The sequence below is a fragment of the Schistocerca gregaria genome, chromosome 2, assembly GCF_023897955.1.
Source record: "Schistocerca gregaria isolate iqSchGreg1 chromosome 2, iqSchGreg1.2, whole genome shotgun sequence".
Lineage (NCBI taxonomy): Eukaryota > Metazoa > Arthropoda > Insecta > Orthoptera > Acrididae > Schistocerca > Schistocerca gregaria.
Window position 1 is genome coordinate 348,843,742 of NC_064921.1, and position 18,038 is coordinate 348,861,779.

General features: G+C 39.8%; 1 long non-coding RNA gene across 1 annotated transcript in view; it reads right to left on the bottom strand.

Annotated features, from left to right (window-relative positions):
- The window catches only part of LOC126337027 (uncharacterized), a 729,269-nt gene extending 711,894 nt beyond the window's left edge, over nucleotides 1-17,375 (bottom strand). Inside the window, exon 1 of the long non-coding RNA XR_007565032.1 lies at nucleotides 17,328-17,375. This is a non-coding gene — a long non-coding RNA (uncharacterized LOC126337027). The remainder of the gene's footprint in view (nucleotides 1-17,327) is intronic.
- Between the last annotated feature and the right edge of the window lie 663 nt (nucleotides 17,376-18,038).

Consider the following 18,038-nt stretch of genomic DNA (forward strand, 5'->3'; position numbering starts at 1 on the left):
CAGTATTCTTCTGTAGCACCACATTTCGAAAGCTTCTATTCTCTTCTTGTCCAAACTAGTTATCGTCCATGTTTCACTTCCATACATGGCTACACTCCAAACAAACACTTTCAGAAATGACTTCCTGATACATAAATCTATATTCGATGTTAACAAATTTCTCTTCTTCAGAAACGCCTTCCTTGCCATTGCCAGTCTACATTTTATATCCTCTCTACTTCGACCATCATCAGTTATTTTACTTCCTAAATAGCAAAACTCCTTTACTGCTTTAAGTGTCTCATTTCCTAATCTAATTCCCTCACCATCACCCGATTTAATTTGACTAGATTCCATTATCCTCGTTTTGCTTTTGTTGATGTTCATCTTATATCCTCCTTTCAAGACACTGTCCATTCCGTTCAACTGCTCTTCCAAGTCCTTTGCGTCTCTGACAGAATTACAATGTCATCGGCGAACCTCAAAGTTTTTACTTCGTCTCCATGAATTTTAACACCTACTCCAAATTTTTCTTTTGTTTCCTTTACTGCTTGCTCAATATACAGATTGAATAACATCGGGGAGAGGCTACAACCCTGTCTCACTCCTTTCCCAACCACTATTTCCCTTTCATGCCCATTATGGTTCCTTTAGGGTCACGAAGTAGAATTTTCACTGGATTTTCTATTTGTTCTGCTTTGTGTTTATGCTCGCCTAAGTGTATGTAAAATGTAGATTGATACTAATGTAACAGCACCATACGTCGGCAAAATTTGAGGAAAACAAAATAATTAAAGGGACGAATGTGAAAATGACACTCCTTACCAGCAACGCTTTGGAGACGAAAATACAATCAGGAAAAACAAAAGTCCTAATTTTCTCGAGCCCAGCAGTTTATAAAATAGCGTGCAACAATTGTAATCTGTTTTCAATTGGACAAACTTCTCAATTAGATTTAAAGAACAAACAAAAATGTTGCAAGTAATCAATCTACGCTTATGTGACCATAAAAACAAAGTAGAACGAATAGAAACTACAATGAAAATTCTACTTCATGTACCTAAATGAACAATGATGAATATTTTGGAAGAACTCAAAATTTATGTCCACAAAAACACTGATCCAGGCACAATTCTTAACGACGAAACGGAACTAAAGCACAAACAATATTTGGAAAACTTTATTGGCTTCCTGAAAGAGAAATTATAATTTTCAGCAACTCACGATGCCACGAAATAAATAACAAACAGTAGAATTCTCAAAACAAATTAGATCTTAGCACTGTACGTAAAAGCTTAGAACAATACGATTTTCGTAGGTAACTGTTACCGCTGAAATTCCGCAAATTTGAAACGTAAATTCATTGTAAACATGTGTGTTAGTGTAGTGGACTGTGCTGTCAAACTAACAAAAAACAAATAAAAAGTTCACACAATCCATGAAGTTCTAACAAGCCTCAGTAGCGCGGAAATTGACACAGTCTCAGTAGAAACTCCAAATCTGTATTGTGACACATAAAAACGCTGATATTTACAAAAACAGCGTAAATCGTCCGACATATATGATACGAAAAATTGTACCTCGTATATAGCAGGATAACTTGAAAATGACAAACTGCTGAAATGAGACTCATTTGTGAAAATAATGAGTTAATAAAATCATTGGTCAGCAGAAAACAGAAAAATATTTAATATTTCATTCATCTTATCTTAATTCCATTGAAAACATCCGGTACTGTTTGGAACAGCAGGTGAAACGTAAGTCAGCATCCCCGCAGTTTGGTAGCACTATGGGATTTGACCGTCAGTGAGTGACTTCAGCTGGAAATAGCGTACCTGAAGAAACTTAAGAATCCCCTTCTCTACCGTCGTACTTACGTTTCTGTCAGCTAGATTTTTGTACATGGTGTTACCAGCTGAAAAATGCTCCTATGCACTTCCATACATGGCTACACTCCATACAAATACTTTCAGAAACGACTTCCTGACACTTAAATCTATACTCGATGTTAACAAATTTCTCTTCTTCAGAAACGCTTTCCTTGCCATTGCCAGTCTACATTTTATATCCTCTCTACTTCGACCATCATCGGTTATTTTACTTCCTAAATAGCAAAACTCCTTTACTACTTTAAGTGTCTCATTTCCTAATCTAATTCCCTCAGCATCACCCGATTTAATTTGACTACATTCCATTATCCTCGTTTTGCTTTTGTTAATGTTCATCTTATATCCTCCTTTCAAGACACTGTCCATTCCGTTCAACTGCTCTTCCAAGTCCTTTGCCGTCTCTGACAGAATTACAATGTCATTGGCGAACCTCAAAGTTTTTACTTCGTCTCCATGAATTTTAATACCTACCCCAAATTTTTCTTTTGTTTCCTTTACTGCTTGCTCAATATACAGATTGAATAACATCGGGGAGAGGCTACAACCCTGTCTCACTCCTTTCCCAACCACTGCTTCCCTTTCATGCCCCTCGACTCTTATGACTGCCATCTGGTTTCTGTACAAATTGTAAATAGCCTTTCGCTCCCTGTATTTTACCCCTGCCACCTTTAGAATTTGAAAAAGAGTATTCCAGTCAACATTGTCAAAAGCTTCTTCTAAGTCTACAAATGCTAGAAACGTAGGTTTGCCTTTTCTTAATCTTTCTTCTAAGATAAGTCGTAAGGTCAGTATTGCCTCACGTGTTCCAACATTTCGACGGAATCCAAACTGATCCTCCCCGAAGTCTGCATCTACCAGTTTTTCCATTCGTCTGTAAAGAATTCGCCTTAGTATTTTGCAGCCGTGGCTTATTAAACTGATAGTTCAGTAATTTTCACATCTGTCAGCACCTGCTTTCTTTGGGATTGGAATTATTATATTCTTCTTGAAGTCTGAGGGTATTTCGCCTGTCTCATACATCTTGCTCACCAGCTGGTAGAGTTTTGTCATGACTGGCTCTCCCAAGGCCGTCAGTAGTTCTAATGGAATGTTGTCTACTCCGGGGGCCTTGTTTCGACTTAGGTCTTTCAGTGCTCTGTCAAACTCTTCACGCAGTATCGTATCTCCCATTTCGTCTTCATCTACATCCTCTTCCATTTCCATAATATTGTCCTCAAGTACATCGCCCTTGTATAAACCTTCTATATACTCCTTCCACCTTTCTGCCTTCCCTTCTTTGCTTAGAACTGGGCTGCCATCTGAGCTCTTGATATTCATACACTTGGTTCTCTTCTCTCCAAAGGTCTCTTTAATTTTCCTGTAGGCAGTATCTATCTTACCCCTAGTGAGATAAGCTTCTACATCCTTACATTTGTCCTCTAACCATCCCTGTTTAGCCATTTTGCACTTCCTGTCGATCTCATTTTTGAGACTTTTGTATTCCTTTTTGCCTGCTTCATTTACTGCATTTTTATATTTTCTCCTTTCATCAATTAAATTCAATATTTCTTCTGTTACCCAAGGATTTCTAGCAGCCCTCGTCTTTGTACCTACTTTATCCTCTGCTGCCTTCACTACTACATCCCTCAGAGCTACCCATTCTTCTTCTACTGTATTTCTTTCCCCTATTCCTGTCAATTGTTCCCTTATGCTCTCCCTGAAACTCTGTACAACCTCTGGTTCTTTCAGTTTATCCAGGTCCCATCTCCTTAATTTCCCACATTTTTGCAGTTTCTTCAGTTTTAATCTACAGGTCATAGCCAATAGATTGTGGTCAGAGTCCACATCTGCCCCTGGAAATGTCTTATAACTTAAAACCTGGTTCCTAAATCTCTGTCTTACCATTATATAATCTATCTGATACCTTTTAGTATCTCCAGGGTTCTTCCACGTATACAACCTTCTTTCATGATTCTTAAACCAAGTGTTAGCTATGATTAAGTTGTGCTCTGTGCAAAATTCTACTAGGCGGCTTCCTCTTTCATTTCTTAGCCCCAATCCATATTCACCTACTATGTTTCCTTCTCTCCCTTTTCCTACACTCGAATTCCAGTCACCCATTACTATTAAATTTTCGTCTCCCTTCACTATCTGAATAATTTCTTTTATTTCATCGTACATTTCTTCAATTTCTTCATCATCTGCAGAGCTAGTTGGCATATAAACTTGTACTACTGTAGTAGGTGTGGGCTTCGTTATAAACAATCAAATCATTGTAATATTATGTGGCATATTAGAAACGTTATTCCTTAGATAACAACGATGTAAAAAAGGTTTTTTATGTGTGAAACACTGGTCCGATGTAAAAGAGAACCCAATAGTCCTGATCAGGTAAGGTTAAATAAATATGTAAAGTAAAATAAATAAACCTTTGCATCCACTTAGCGACCCCTACACGAATCCTCTAACAACATTAAAATTCTTCCCTATTGAACACTGTATGAGTATTTGAAATGCTGTCACAAGAGTTTGCTAGTGCGTCCAGTTTACGTCACCCAAGGAATCCAGCGGACCGGAATCTGGTTTGTAACGCTCAAGCACAACTGCTCCCAACCTATACTGTCACCTCTTTGGCCTGGAACACGGTGGATACACACAACACACTGCAGCCAACAGGTGCAACATCAGCAGTAATTATTAAAACGCTAATGTCCCCACTGGGTAACCAGCCCGGAATAAACAAAATTAAATCAAGATAGCACTGGATTTTACTGCCATAATCATGCCCCACTTACAACAGAGTATTCGTTTGGTTTTACGATGCACAAGTTAAATCCAACGCTAATTATTTACGCCAAATGGTCATGCCACAAACGTCCTCGAGAGAGGAAGATATCCAACGCTATTCCAGCAACGTAACTGATATATAACATCCCACCAATATTGTGAATCACTGCTGAAACCTATCGATGGCGAAGTGTGGCCTGTCCGCCGCTCACCAAGGCTCAGAAACAAGTGTCGTTTCTCGAGCGGCATCGTCTCCATACTGACGCCCACAGCGAGTTTTGTTATGCGCAAATGAGAAGCCTGTAATTCCCTCAGCTCTATTTTAGCTTTGAAAAGTAATTATTCTACTCAATCTGGTGGGAAACAGATCCTGTTTGCCATTATGTCTTGAACATTTAATTTGCCTTGGTTGTTACACGCGGCACAATGAGAGCCGAGCGCCATCTCGTCGGAAACATTTTGCCGAGGCTCATCCTTCTACCTTCTTACAAAAGACTGCCCTGTGACTGTTTATCGCGCTTGGCGATCCACTTTCCACTGGTCTCCGCCCCACAGGCCATTGGCCAACACTCTCTCAGCACCTCACAATGTAATGGTTGCCTCATTTATTTGCTCCGTTGAATCATAACACCTATGGATAGCCTACATTACCCACGTTCAATAGTCTCTCCTCTGCTCTACAATCCTATATCAAGATATTCCCCCAACACAACACCTATTTACACTCTACATCCTCACCCAATGACTTTAATCACCTCCCCTCATCAGATGTTGCAGAACCCGCAACTCCCCACCTTGTCACAGGCTCTGTCCCACACTCCCTCCACCCACATCCTAAGGCTTGGTTCAGGATGTCTCCCTCATCGCTCTCCCCAACTCCTCAACCAAACATCCACCCACATAAAACACATACTACACACCATCCAAACAGGTACAAAGCCTGCAGCATTGTTACCAATGATAGAATATGTAAACTCATCAGTTCATCTTTCCATGTGTAAATATTTCAATCAAAGTCAGACATTTATCTTTCAACTAACGAAACTCACCATCTGCGTTTTATTTCTATAAAAGCATTCCATTATTAATGCCAGTAAAAGATTATAATATGTTCTCAATTTTTTAAGTCGTGTTGCTGAAGAGCGACAAATTATAACCTTTGACTGCCAACATCCCGGTCGTCTGGGGCCAGAGAGATGAAACACCAATAAAATTTTATGATACGGAAACTAGTTAGATATAGTGTCAGAATCATTCAGTCACCATCGGCTGCATTGCGTGCTACCGATGATGTGATTATTATGGTGATAACCATCATCAACAACGTCATCGTAATGGATTTAGGGCACCGAACAGCACTGGTGTCAGTGCCCTTGCAGAATATGAACGGTAACGGCTGAAACACCGACAGCTTGGACGGCAGCCCAGCAACCGAAACCAGGCCATCGATCTTCCTCCATAGTTTTCGATCCTATCTCGATACAGGAGTCTTCTGCCACTGTCAACACATGGAAACAGGATTTGAACCACGAGCCCGTCAGGAAGCCATCACAGCCGGGCCGCCCGATGACGTACAGCCTGCGTCGGTCGTCGCCATATCAATGAAACTGCCTCCGCCGGGCTGCGAACCGACGACTGCTGCCTCGGTGTCCAACCCGGACACAGTCGTCAGCCGCCATCCGCCAGCATGCTAATGCTGCCGAGTCACCGCCACTGTGCACGGGAAACGCCTACGTCGGTACTCCCTTATCTGTGTTCTGGAGTCCAAAGATGCCCTCCCGTCGCCTGCAGCCTGTCGGTTTCAGATGTAATGAACCGTACCTGTTCGTTTCTTCAATAAAGTGTTCTATTAACTGCTTGGCTATCTTCTTCACCCTCTCCATTTAACTGTTCACGCCATCGTATCATTCCTTCATCAACTGAGATGTTTTGACTTAGATTAAACATTTCTTTAAACTTTTTGGAAAAATAATAAATTACGAATTGCACTTTGAAAAGCCGGTCGGCATTATCCGGTTTATTGTTGTTGTCGGATGAATGTAAAAATGATAATATTTGTCTGAATCGGTTGCTGGACATAGTTATGCGAAATATCGGTGTGTCTATCAAAGGATTCGTTGACCAGCAATCATCATTCGTTGCTTTTTTTACAGTTACCGTAAGGATAACAAGCCCAAACCATTTTCTAAGGTCGGGGCCCGTGACGTCGACAAATTTGGCATTTTTTAAATTCAGTTTCCTTATATTGCAATTTTTACTGTAACAATTGTTGGTTTCGTTTGCTAATATATTCAAATAGATCGTTCCCAGTATATAATTCTTCGATATCCATGACGTTCTGTGTATCTTTGGAAAATGTGTGTGCACCCGGAGATCCTTCAAAATTTATTATTGGTCCTCAGTAAATCATAGTCTGTCTACCTCGTCTGCTTCAGTTGCCAAACGTAGCGTTCGCCGAATTCTTCTTTGACGTATTTCACTATCATCCGACGATTCTGCTTCACATTCATTTTTGTGATATTCAATGTCATCGACTGGAACGTCAGACAAGACGTCGGCGCATTTATCGTAAATAATCGCATCGTCTGTTTTGTCTGCCATGATGAAAGTGCATAAGTACTTACAAAAACAAAAAAACCTTGTTGACGTGTGTAAGTTATTATTACCTAAACAAAACACCAACAGAATGGAAAAGATACTAAAGTGCTGTCACCGGCCACTGCGCGATACTATGCACACGACACCACTGTGGTGTCGCCGGACGGCAAAGTGTTAACGTATTGAAATGGCTAATAAAAATATCGCTCTTGAGCATTTACGTCTACATGCACGTTCATCCCCTTTCCTCACACTGAAACAGCATGCAGTCATGTAAAATATGGCGCACCGACACTCGTATGCCACAAGCACCACCGAATAAGTTGCTCGTATGTCAGATTCTCAGTCGTAATAAAGCCACTTGTGACTGGAACGATATTTGCCATGCGAAAACTGTAGGCTTTGCCAGCCTTAAATGGTTATTTTCTATTTCCAACCGCACTGTCTCCCACTGAATTCTCCGCCTATCAAATAAGGTAAAATCAGTCAAGAGGACAGCAAAGGGCGGTCCATTCCTTTCCCCACATGCTTACCTCGCTGCCATGTCAGCTTGCTCATTTATGAGGATATATACAAAAGGCAGCAAATAAGCTAACAATAAGTCACACAGTTGAAAGGCACTAGGGCCATAAGTTTAACAAATCCATATTTTATTACAAATGAAAGTTTACAATTAATGAACAAGCAATACGCAAGCATATGACAAAATTTAATTTTGATCCATCTTGACTGCAGGAAAGCGGGTGCAACCAGCCCACATACTAACATAATGCCAACAGCAACCGCCCTCAGGCACGTAACATAAAATACCTTTCCGACCAGTTGGTTTTCTAAAACAGAGGAGACAACTTATAACACCGCAGTACAATAACATTTTTTCAAAGCCCTTAAATGCAACCCACTCCAATGTTCGAAACTGCCTTGTTAATAAAAACAAACTTCTCTTGCAAATAAGTGAAGGAAAACCTTAAACCAGACCTTCAAATACTTTAAAAGAATTTGACTAAAACAATACAAGAAGTTAAACCTTTACTCTGACGACCGTGCAATAGAAACCAGTTTATTGACGATCAGAAAATTTTTGAACCTGATCTAAGCAGTTAGAATCTGTTTCATCAAATAGATATTAAAAACGAAATTAATCACATTACAATTAACACAGGTTGCTCATATTATTAAAAAACAACCAACACAAGAGTCTCCGCTGAAATGTTTCTGGAGCGAACAAACATCTCATTTTTAGTTCTATAAGGCTGCAATTTCAGATGCTCACTATGAATAATCGAGCCACGAAGTACAGCTTAAATGACTCCAGGAAATTGGCTCTCCACCTATAATGAAGCCGTGGTGAAACCAAAACAGAGGACTAGCTTCCTCTGTGCCGCATCTATCTTCAAGCTGCCACAGAACAGCACGATGACAAAGCAGAGCTAAGTAGCCGGAATAGAATGCTTATATGTACGCATTGAATGGGGGACATAGAAACGACGGAGAGTTTTCGTCCCCGCCTTAGCCCCCAGTGTTACACAACCCCTCAACAGGCTACAGCAGTCCACTCACGCCACCACCGCCCCGCACTGAACCCAGAGTTATTTTTTTTTGTGCGCGGTTCGGCCCGCAATAGACCAACAAACTGTTACTTCGTTCCCTTGACATTGTGGTGAGTAAAGTATGTCTCGTATGTTTATTCAACTTTATAAACTGCACTTAAATAACTTTTCTGATGTCTTGATCACACTTTTTTTTACTTCCGAAATCACCTTACGAGTTTTGATATTCAGGAAATGTGAAAATATGTTACATTTCACCATTGATTAGAGATGGGACAGGTAGAATATGGCTTTCTAGCTTACCAGTGTTTTCTCAATAACATAAAATTGTTCGTTAGAACATTGTATCTCATCAACATTCTTACTCAGGAGACAAGTACAAATTGCTTGCAAGGGATAAATTGGAAGCCAAGTGGACTAAATCGCTAGGCGGCGCTGCTTGCGTAGTGTACCTTGCAATTGTTTGTTTACAATTGCGTTTTCATCGTTACATCGTATGGCAGCCGAACTCCGGAAACAGACTGAAAAACCAGTTCTTCGTTAAATCGACGCTGAAGTGCTAAAGAAACTGGTGTACGCATGCGTATTCAACGATATGTAAACGGGCAGAATAGAGCGGAGCGGTCGGCAACACCTATAAAAGACAACAAATATGTGGCTCACTTGTTAGATCGATTACTGCTGCTACAATGGCACGTTATAAAGATTTAAGTGAGTCTGAACGTAGTGCTATAGTCGTCGTACGAGCGATGGAACACAGCATCTCCGTGGCACGGATGAGGTGGACATTTTCCCGTACGACCATTTCACGAGTGTACCGTGAATATCAAAGATCCGGTAAAACAATCTCCGACATCGCTCCTGCCGGAGAAACATCTTTCAAGAACGGGACCTACGCCTACTGAAAAGAAGCGTTCAACGTGATGGAAGTGCAACCCTTCAGCAAACTGCTGTAGATTTCAATGCTGAGCCATCAAAAAGTGTCAGTGTATGAAACATTCAATGAAACATCATTGACATGTGCTTTCGGAGCCGAAGGCCCACTCGTGTACCCTTGATGACTGCACGACACAAAGCTTTACGCCTCGCCTGGGCCCGTCAACACTGACACTGGGCTGTTGATGACTGGAAACATGTTCTCTGGTCGGACGAACCTCGTTTCAAATTGTATTGTGCGGATGGCCGTGTACGGGTTTGGCAGCGCATGACACAAATGGAAAACTCTCCCCAACAGTGCTACTATAGCTGTTCCACAACACTTTCTCGTTATTTTATTTAAAGTTGTCATAACTTGTCTGTGGTTACAGGTTTACAGTCAGTTTTAACGGATTTCTCAGATGATGAAAATTAATCTTGTTTACCCTTTCTTTAATTGCTAATGGCATTTTACAATATATGTTTTCACTGAAAAGGGTTTTATGGTGAAAGAAGCGCAAAACATCTTATGTACGTTATTTTAGTGTACCATTTACATACTTATTCCCTTCACACCCTCTACTAATCTCTATAATTGTCATTAACATTTTTTCATACGCATGTTACAGGTAAGGCTTGTTCTATATTTATACCTATTTCTGTAAAAGTTTTATTTAATTACGGGAGGAAAAGACTGTGACGTGTAACGTAAGTAGAAAAGAACAAGTTATGTAAGCTAGTTCAACTGCCAATGCTCCATTAGCAGCAATATTGCACTGTTTTTACATGAATGTATTTTGGATGGTAGTTTTGTTAAACTGGTATTTGGGGTTAAGGAGTTTCGATAAGGCAATCTGGGATGGTTGTCATATGCTGTTGATGGAACTGATGTGAGGGGTTGTGCCTTCGCAAATTGCTTGAATTTCCTGTATACCGGCATTTGCACACATTGGTGGAACCAGCAATGCATGGACGCCACCAGTTCCTCATAAGTAAATGCTACATGCTGGTATTTCTATACTTTGTAAATTCTTGTAAAATGGGTTTTATGAACGTTTACTGATCATGGTAATTTATGCGTTGTAAGTTGTATATATAAAAAAGAAAAATGTTTGTTAGTTGACAGTTGGCCTTATGTATCACAGCGCCACTCAGCGCACTCTTCCAATGTATTATTGTAGACCAATCAAAAGATCTGTTACACATTGTTTTGTAAAGAAAGACCTTTCGAAAAATATTGTGATAGTATTTTCCATGAATTGTTTAACAATGAAACTGCTTTAATACGCTGTAACAATGAAAACGCAGTCGTAAACAAATAAATTCAGCGATACCACCCATCCAGCGCTGCCTGGAGGGTAAGTCCACTTGGCTTCCAATTTGTCCCTTAGCACTTTGCACTTGTCTCGTGACTGAGAATGTTAACTTTGTACTTCGGACATCGGATATGTGTTTTGGCCATCAACTAAAGAAACTCATCTACAGCTCGAAGTGTCTAATTTCTTAATCTACTTCCCAGACCTCCACCTGATTTAACTCGACTAAATACCATTACTCTTGTTTTAGATTTTACATCTAATCTACGTGATTACTCTGCTATTCATTCACAATAAAGTGCCTGGCAGAGAGTTCAATGAATCACCTTCAAGCTGTCTCTCTACCGTTCCACTCTCGAACGGCACGCGGGAAAAACGAGCACTTAAATTTTTCTGTGCGAGCCCTTATGTCTCTTATTTTATCATGATGATCATTTCTCCCTATGTAGGTGGGTGCCAACAGAATGTTTTCGCAATCGGAGGAGACTAAAATTTCATGACAAGATCCCGTCGCAACGGAAAACGCCTTTGTTTTAATGATTGCCACTCCAATTCACCTATCATATCTGTGATACTATCTCCCCTATTTCGCGATAATACAAAACAAGCTGCCCTTCTTTGTACTTTTTCGATGTCATCCGTCAGTCCCATCTGACGCAGATCCCACACCGCACAGCAATACTCCAGAATAGGGCAGACAAGCGTGGTGTAAGCAGTCTCTTTGGTAGACCTGTTGCACCTTCTAAGTCTTCCGCCAATGAAACCCAGTCTTTGGTTTGCTCTACCCACAATATTATCTATGTGATCGTTCCAGTTTAGGTTATTTGTAATTGTAATCCCGAAGTATTTTGTTGAATTTACAGCCTTCAGATTTGTGTGACTTATCGCGTAATCGAAATTTAGCTGATTTCTTTTAGTACTCATGTGAATAACTTCACACTTTTCCTTACTCAGGGTCAATTACCACTTTTCGCACCATACAGATATCTGATCTAAATCATTTTGCAAGTCATTTTGATCATCTGATGACTTAACAAGACGGTAAATGACAGCTTCATCTGCAAACAATCTAAGACGGCTACTCAGATTGTCTCCTATGTCGTTAATATAGATCAGGAACAATAGAGGGCCTATAACACTTTCTTGGGGAATTCCGAATATTACTTCTGTTTTTCTCCATGACTTTCCGTCTATTACTACGAACTGTGACGTTTCTGACAGGAAATCACGAATCTAGTCGCACAACTGACGCGATACTCCGTAGACACGCAGTTTGGTTAGAAGACACTTGTGAGGAACGGTGTCAAGAGCCTTCTGGAAACCTAAAAATATGGAATCTATTTGACATCCCCTATCAACAGCACTTACTACTTCATGAGTATAAAGAGCTATCTGTGTTTCACAAGAACGATATTTTCTGAAACCGTGCTGACTATGTGTCGATAAATCGTTTCCTTCGAGGTACTTCATAATGTTCGAATACATTAAATGTTACAAAACCCTACTGAAAATCGACGTTAGTGATGTAGGCCTGTAATTCAGCAGATTACTCCTACTTCCCTTTTTGGGTATTGGTGTGCCTTGAGCAATTTTCCAGTCTTCAGGTACGGATATTTCTGTGAGCGAGTGGTTATATATAATTGCTAAACATGGAGTTATTTTTCAGCATACTCTGTGAGGAGCCTGACTGGTATACAATCTGGATCGGAGCCGTTGCCTCTATTAAGTGATTTAAGCTGCTTCGTTACTCCGAGGATATCTACTTCTATGTTTCTCATATTGGCAGTTGTTTTTGATTGGAATTCAGAAATATTTACTTCGTCGTCTTTGGTGAAAGAGTTTCGGAAAACCTTGTATAATAACTCTGCTTTAGTGGCACTGCCATCAGTGACTTCACCGTTGTTATCGCGCAGTGGAGGTATTGATTGCGTCTTGCCACTGGTGTGCTTTATGTATGACCAGAATCTCTGAGTTTTCTGCCAGATTTCGAGACATTACTCTTGTTTTAGATTTGTTGATGTTCCTCTTATAATCCTTCAGTACTCCTTATATAATATATCTTAGAAAATACGTTTTGGTATAAATTACCCAACATTTGTTTCTTTGGTATCCGCGCCTGTCGATAATGACATGGCAACGAAGGTCGCGGAACCAGTGATTCTAGCAGCAAGTCAGTTGGTTACTGCAGCCGCCGACAGGGTGCTACTGCGCCGTGTGTTTTTGGAAAGAGCCTCTGGTGTCTGAGGCGAGAAGAGAAGGTGGCTGCCGACATAATGCAATGGTGTTTGCTAATTTAGAATGCACACCTGGTGATACTGTGTCACAAACAGACAACTGGTTATTTAGGGGTAACTGTTGACATATTACGTGTGCTGTTGACGCTTCTGACCTTATGTACGGTTTCGACTGGCTTAGTACTTCGGACGTTAGAAGTGTCGCTATTGAAAACTTGGTAGGGTCAGGACAGTGTGTTGTGTTTTCCTCCCAGTTCGCGAGTTTGTACTTTTAAGTTTCATCAGCTGTAAACAGTATCACTCTGCATTATTTGACCTATACAATGCGGATCATATATTACATACAACAAAAAACTTTTCCTTGTTATGTAATTTAAAGGTTTCATTATCCATCACAGAACAACATCATCACTTTTTCCCAACCAAGATTTTTTTCGTCAGTGGTCCATTTTGCTGGTTTCAATACATGTTATAGACTATCAGCGTTATCAGCGAATATGAAAGCTTTCAATACAAAATGTAATTTCTTATGTCAGTCACGAACTGTTGATGAATGTATTCGAACGTCGTTGTCTCTAATAAAGTGGACATCTACATCTACGTGATTAATCTGCAGTTCACGATTAAGTGCCTGGCAGAGGGTGGCTATGAAATTTATAACGCGGCTGAAATACGTATGTATTTCATGTTGCCAAGGATAGGACAGCTCATCGGGAAGTCTGCTTTCCGAAAACAGCTGCGCTTGTTACGTCGTGCTTTGGAGGAGTCAAAAACAGCCATTCGCATACTCAGAAGCAATGAAAATGAAAAGTATAATTATGCAGAAACTTGCTTTTCGCCTCTACAATGAATAAATAAACGGGTCTGAATAAATATGTGCATGGAACACTGTAGTTCAAGTCTTTTCAGTGTGCTCCATAGTCCACTTTCTTTGTTCATGTGATTACGCAACGTGTTTAGATAGACCACAACGGCAGATGCGCCACTTACAAACGCAAACATCCGCAAGAAGTGTAAAGAAGTGTTACAGTACCCCATCCACCACTGGAATCTATTGGATAAATGGCGCTACTAAGCTGTCAACAAATTATTCTTGATTTAAACCCGCGAGTCACTCCAACGTGTCCACCACTGTTGCAAGTGCCCTGTAAGAAGAAGTCACTCTATAGAGCTGACTTGTAGCAGACCTGCTCCTTACAAGTTGTCGCGTCTTTTTCACCATGTTTCCAAAGACATCGCAGAATTCATATTGGAACAACAACGTGAGAGCAGTGAGGAGGAAAGTCGGACTGTATTACATCTAAAAATAAGAAAGTTTCCATACAAATTCGAAAATTTGATAACGAAATTTCCCTCGCGAGCCATCTCAGCAGTACGTTTGCTATTTCATATTATGTTACAAGCGTAGGTAGGGTTAATAAAAACGTTTTTGCAGTGATTTTTGCCACACGCCTGTCCAAATTAATACCGAACTGCGCGCTTTGTATTGCAATATTGTTCTCGTAACAGGTACACACTGATGTGGCAGATGGAATTCTGTAAAAATGATGCGTATATGACAGTACCGTGCAGTAATTTCGCAGAGATGCCTGCGGCATGGATCATACAGCCACAGTAAAACGAGAGGCGTTTGCGAATGATTACACCTGTCGCAGGATTTCTGATTAAATAACGCCAACATATCAATCAAATTTGCGGAACATGAACTGAGACTACAGTAGAGTCGAGTGGAAAGGACTTGTGAACGGCAATAACAAAGCATAGAAAATTGCGTTGTGCATAAGCTGTTACTGATCGCAGGAATCTGCAAATCCCAACCGAAGTATTTAGCAGCACTGGTACTTGGAAGTACTACATGTTACATATAGGTTTCGTTCTTTCCACTGATAGTCATATATACTGACTGATTGTAACTGAGTAAAAGTAATTGTATTACATGTAATTTTCTTTTGTAATCGATACATTTTATAAAATGTAATTTGCACTTGTAATTTACTTATTCCAATAGAATAGCAGCCGTTACAAGACTGGAATCGTTACTTTGTAACAGTCTGTCTCTTTTGCACGTGTCTCGCAGGTGGCCAAATATCTGTCACTTCTATATTCTTCGGTGCAATCTTCATTCGTTCATTGCTAAAGCTGTGTGACATGGGCGAAGTCTAGATTAGTTACTTGCTCTAATTATGGTAGTAATTAGCGCTTTAACGTTTCTGTAACAGCATCAGTAGGAGAAAATTCACTGATACTAATTGAACCAAATCTTTTTTTTCTCGTCTCATATTGTTTAATAAAATAAACGTAATACCGTGCCCTTCACAAGTCCTTTTCACTCGACTCCACTGTAGTCTCAGTTTATGTTTCGCGAGGCAACAGTAGCTGTTCCGCCAATTTGATTGTTATATTGACTTTTGATACAGGCGTTATTTAATCAGAAATCCTGCGATAGATGTAATCATTCGCAAACGCTTCCTTTCATATACAGCATGTCCAGCGAAATGGAAAACAGTGAGTGTGGCGTGAGAGTATTTCCGTTTCCTTACTTAAGAAATTAATTTGTTATAAATTATGCACAAAGCAAAGAAAATATGACCGTAAAATGCATGCTCTGTCCGGTAAATAAATTTTGAAGTCTGACTGAAGTATATCGTCAAAAGATATACAGGTAAGCAATTACAATTTTGGAATGTATTATGTAATATTAATGTTGTAAACTGAAACACATGATGTACATTCTATTTCCAAGTGATACCACCGTTTTCCAAGAATACTTCGCTAACATTAGGTTCAAATGGCTCTAAGTACTATGGAACTTAACATCTGAGGTCATCAGTCCCCTAGACAAACATAACTAACATAAGGACTTCACACACATCCATGCCCGAGGCAGGATACGAACCTGCGACCTTAGCAGCAGCGCGGTTCCGGACTGAAGGGCCTAGAATCGCTCGGTCACATCGGCCGGCTGCTAACATAAGGAAACCATGTAACTTTAAATGGTGTAAATACAACAAATGGCAAAACCATTTTACGAATAATCGCACAATCTTTGTTTCCATTGCAGAGGATTAATCCAACAAAGATAACTGAAATATAACAATCTCTACATTCTTTTACCTGTTGAAAACTTTCGAAAACCAATATCGCGTAAATATGTCTATTTACAAACAATCTGTTTCGATAGACTTTGCTGTCATCTTCAGGTTTTCACAAGTTTATGTTATAAAATGTGTTGATTTTCGTTGGACGTCACGCCGAGTTGTCATGTAGATAAAATGCAGCGCGTAATATAGTTTGTCATAAATAAAAAATTTAAAATCAAGAAGCACCTTGTGCACATAGCGATGCCCTTATACGTAGTGTTCACAGATGATTGTTACGTCGCAAGAACAAAATATAGAATAAAGTACATAGTAGTACGTCTGCCGGTTAGCTTTTACCATCAACACTATTGATATCAATTGAAAGCGTAAGTTTGCTATTACAAGTAACAATAAAAGGAATTTATGCACTTTGTAAGCGCTGGAGGATTTGCATTGAGCGTGGGGGAGATTATGTTGAAAAGTTAAACAGCTTTGTACCCCAACTGCACAATAATTAATATTTAATAAAATATTTAAGGTTATCATTTGACTCACACAGTTAGCTGAACGGTTACCGGCGACGATTCCTTGTTTGAATGTGTTCGCAACGGAGCAGGAAGTATTAAAGAATACCAAAGTCCCTGGTGACACGGTATAATTGGCGGCTAATAAATCTGCCTTTGGACAGACGAAACATATTTTTCCGTTTTACATTGCCACTGAACGTCTTTCTCCGGGTAGTGTCATTAGTCTGGAGGAAATAAAAAGGAAGATGTCCGTATGCTACGTACACTTGGGACGAGCTACCTGTTTCCAAGAAGGGACAATCGAGTACAGCGCCTATGCTGAATGTTTTCCTTTGACTTGCGCCATAAAAACAAAATTATTTCATTTGTCACATCGCATCGTTACAATAAAACTTTACAAGATTATTGATGAGTCACGAAACTGCCACTACAATTGTGCTTTCTAGTGCCACACTGTATTTCTTCTTACTTACAATTCTGCTGCGGCCAGGACACTCGTTGCGCAGTCTGGTGCCTTCCCTACAACAATAACAAAAAAAGTATAAATGTAGCGAGCAAACACGCCAATTATATAAGGCTATAAAAATACAGCATTGCATTAAGCAATTTCTTATCTACGTCTATCATTAACACCAAGTATTGGATTGATTATCAGTAATATTTCGAGTTCTGCACTCAAACGTTTTCAACAATCGGTTGATGTAACGTCTCTGACTTGCATGAGGTGTTCTGTATTCTTTAGTTTAATACTACTTCAGACAAAGTAATTACAGATATCAGACGACCGCATAATTTATAACGTGTGATTTCTCTTCGGTCAGGGAATATTATATTACTTAACAGCTAAACCCGTTCACGGCCGCTTTGTAGGTTACTTATCTAACAGCAACCAGCGGTACAAAAATTTTATTTTCAGTATTTATTACAATTTTTGGCCTAATTTAAAAATTTTAAAGAAATCATGACCTACACATTAAGAGGTGTAATCTTATCTTAAAATTTTAACGCAGAAAGTCGCGTATTGCAGTTAGGAATTGTGTTTATTTTCAGTCAGCGTAACTCAAGGTGCAAAAATTACGCTGTCTGCATTCATCTAGTATTTGAATGAGAGCACTTGGCACCTTTCACCAAACTTTAAACGTTCTTTCAATTCTTCTCGGAACTTTTGTTGCCTGGGACCCTCA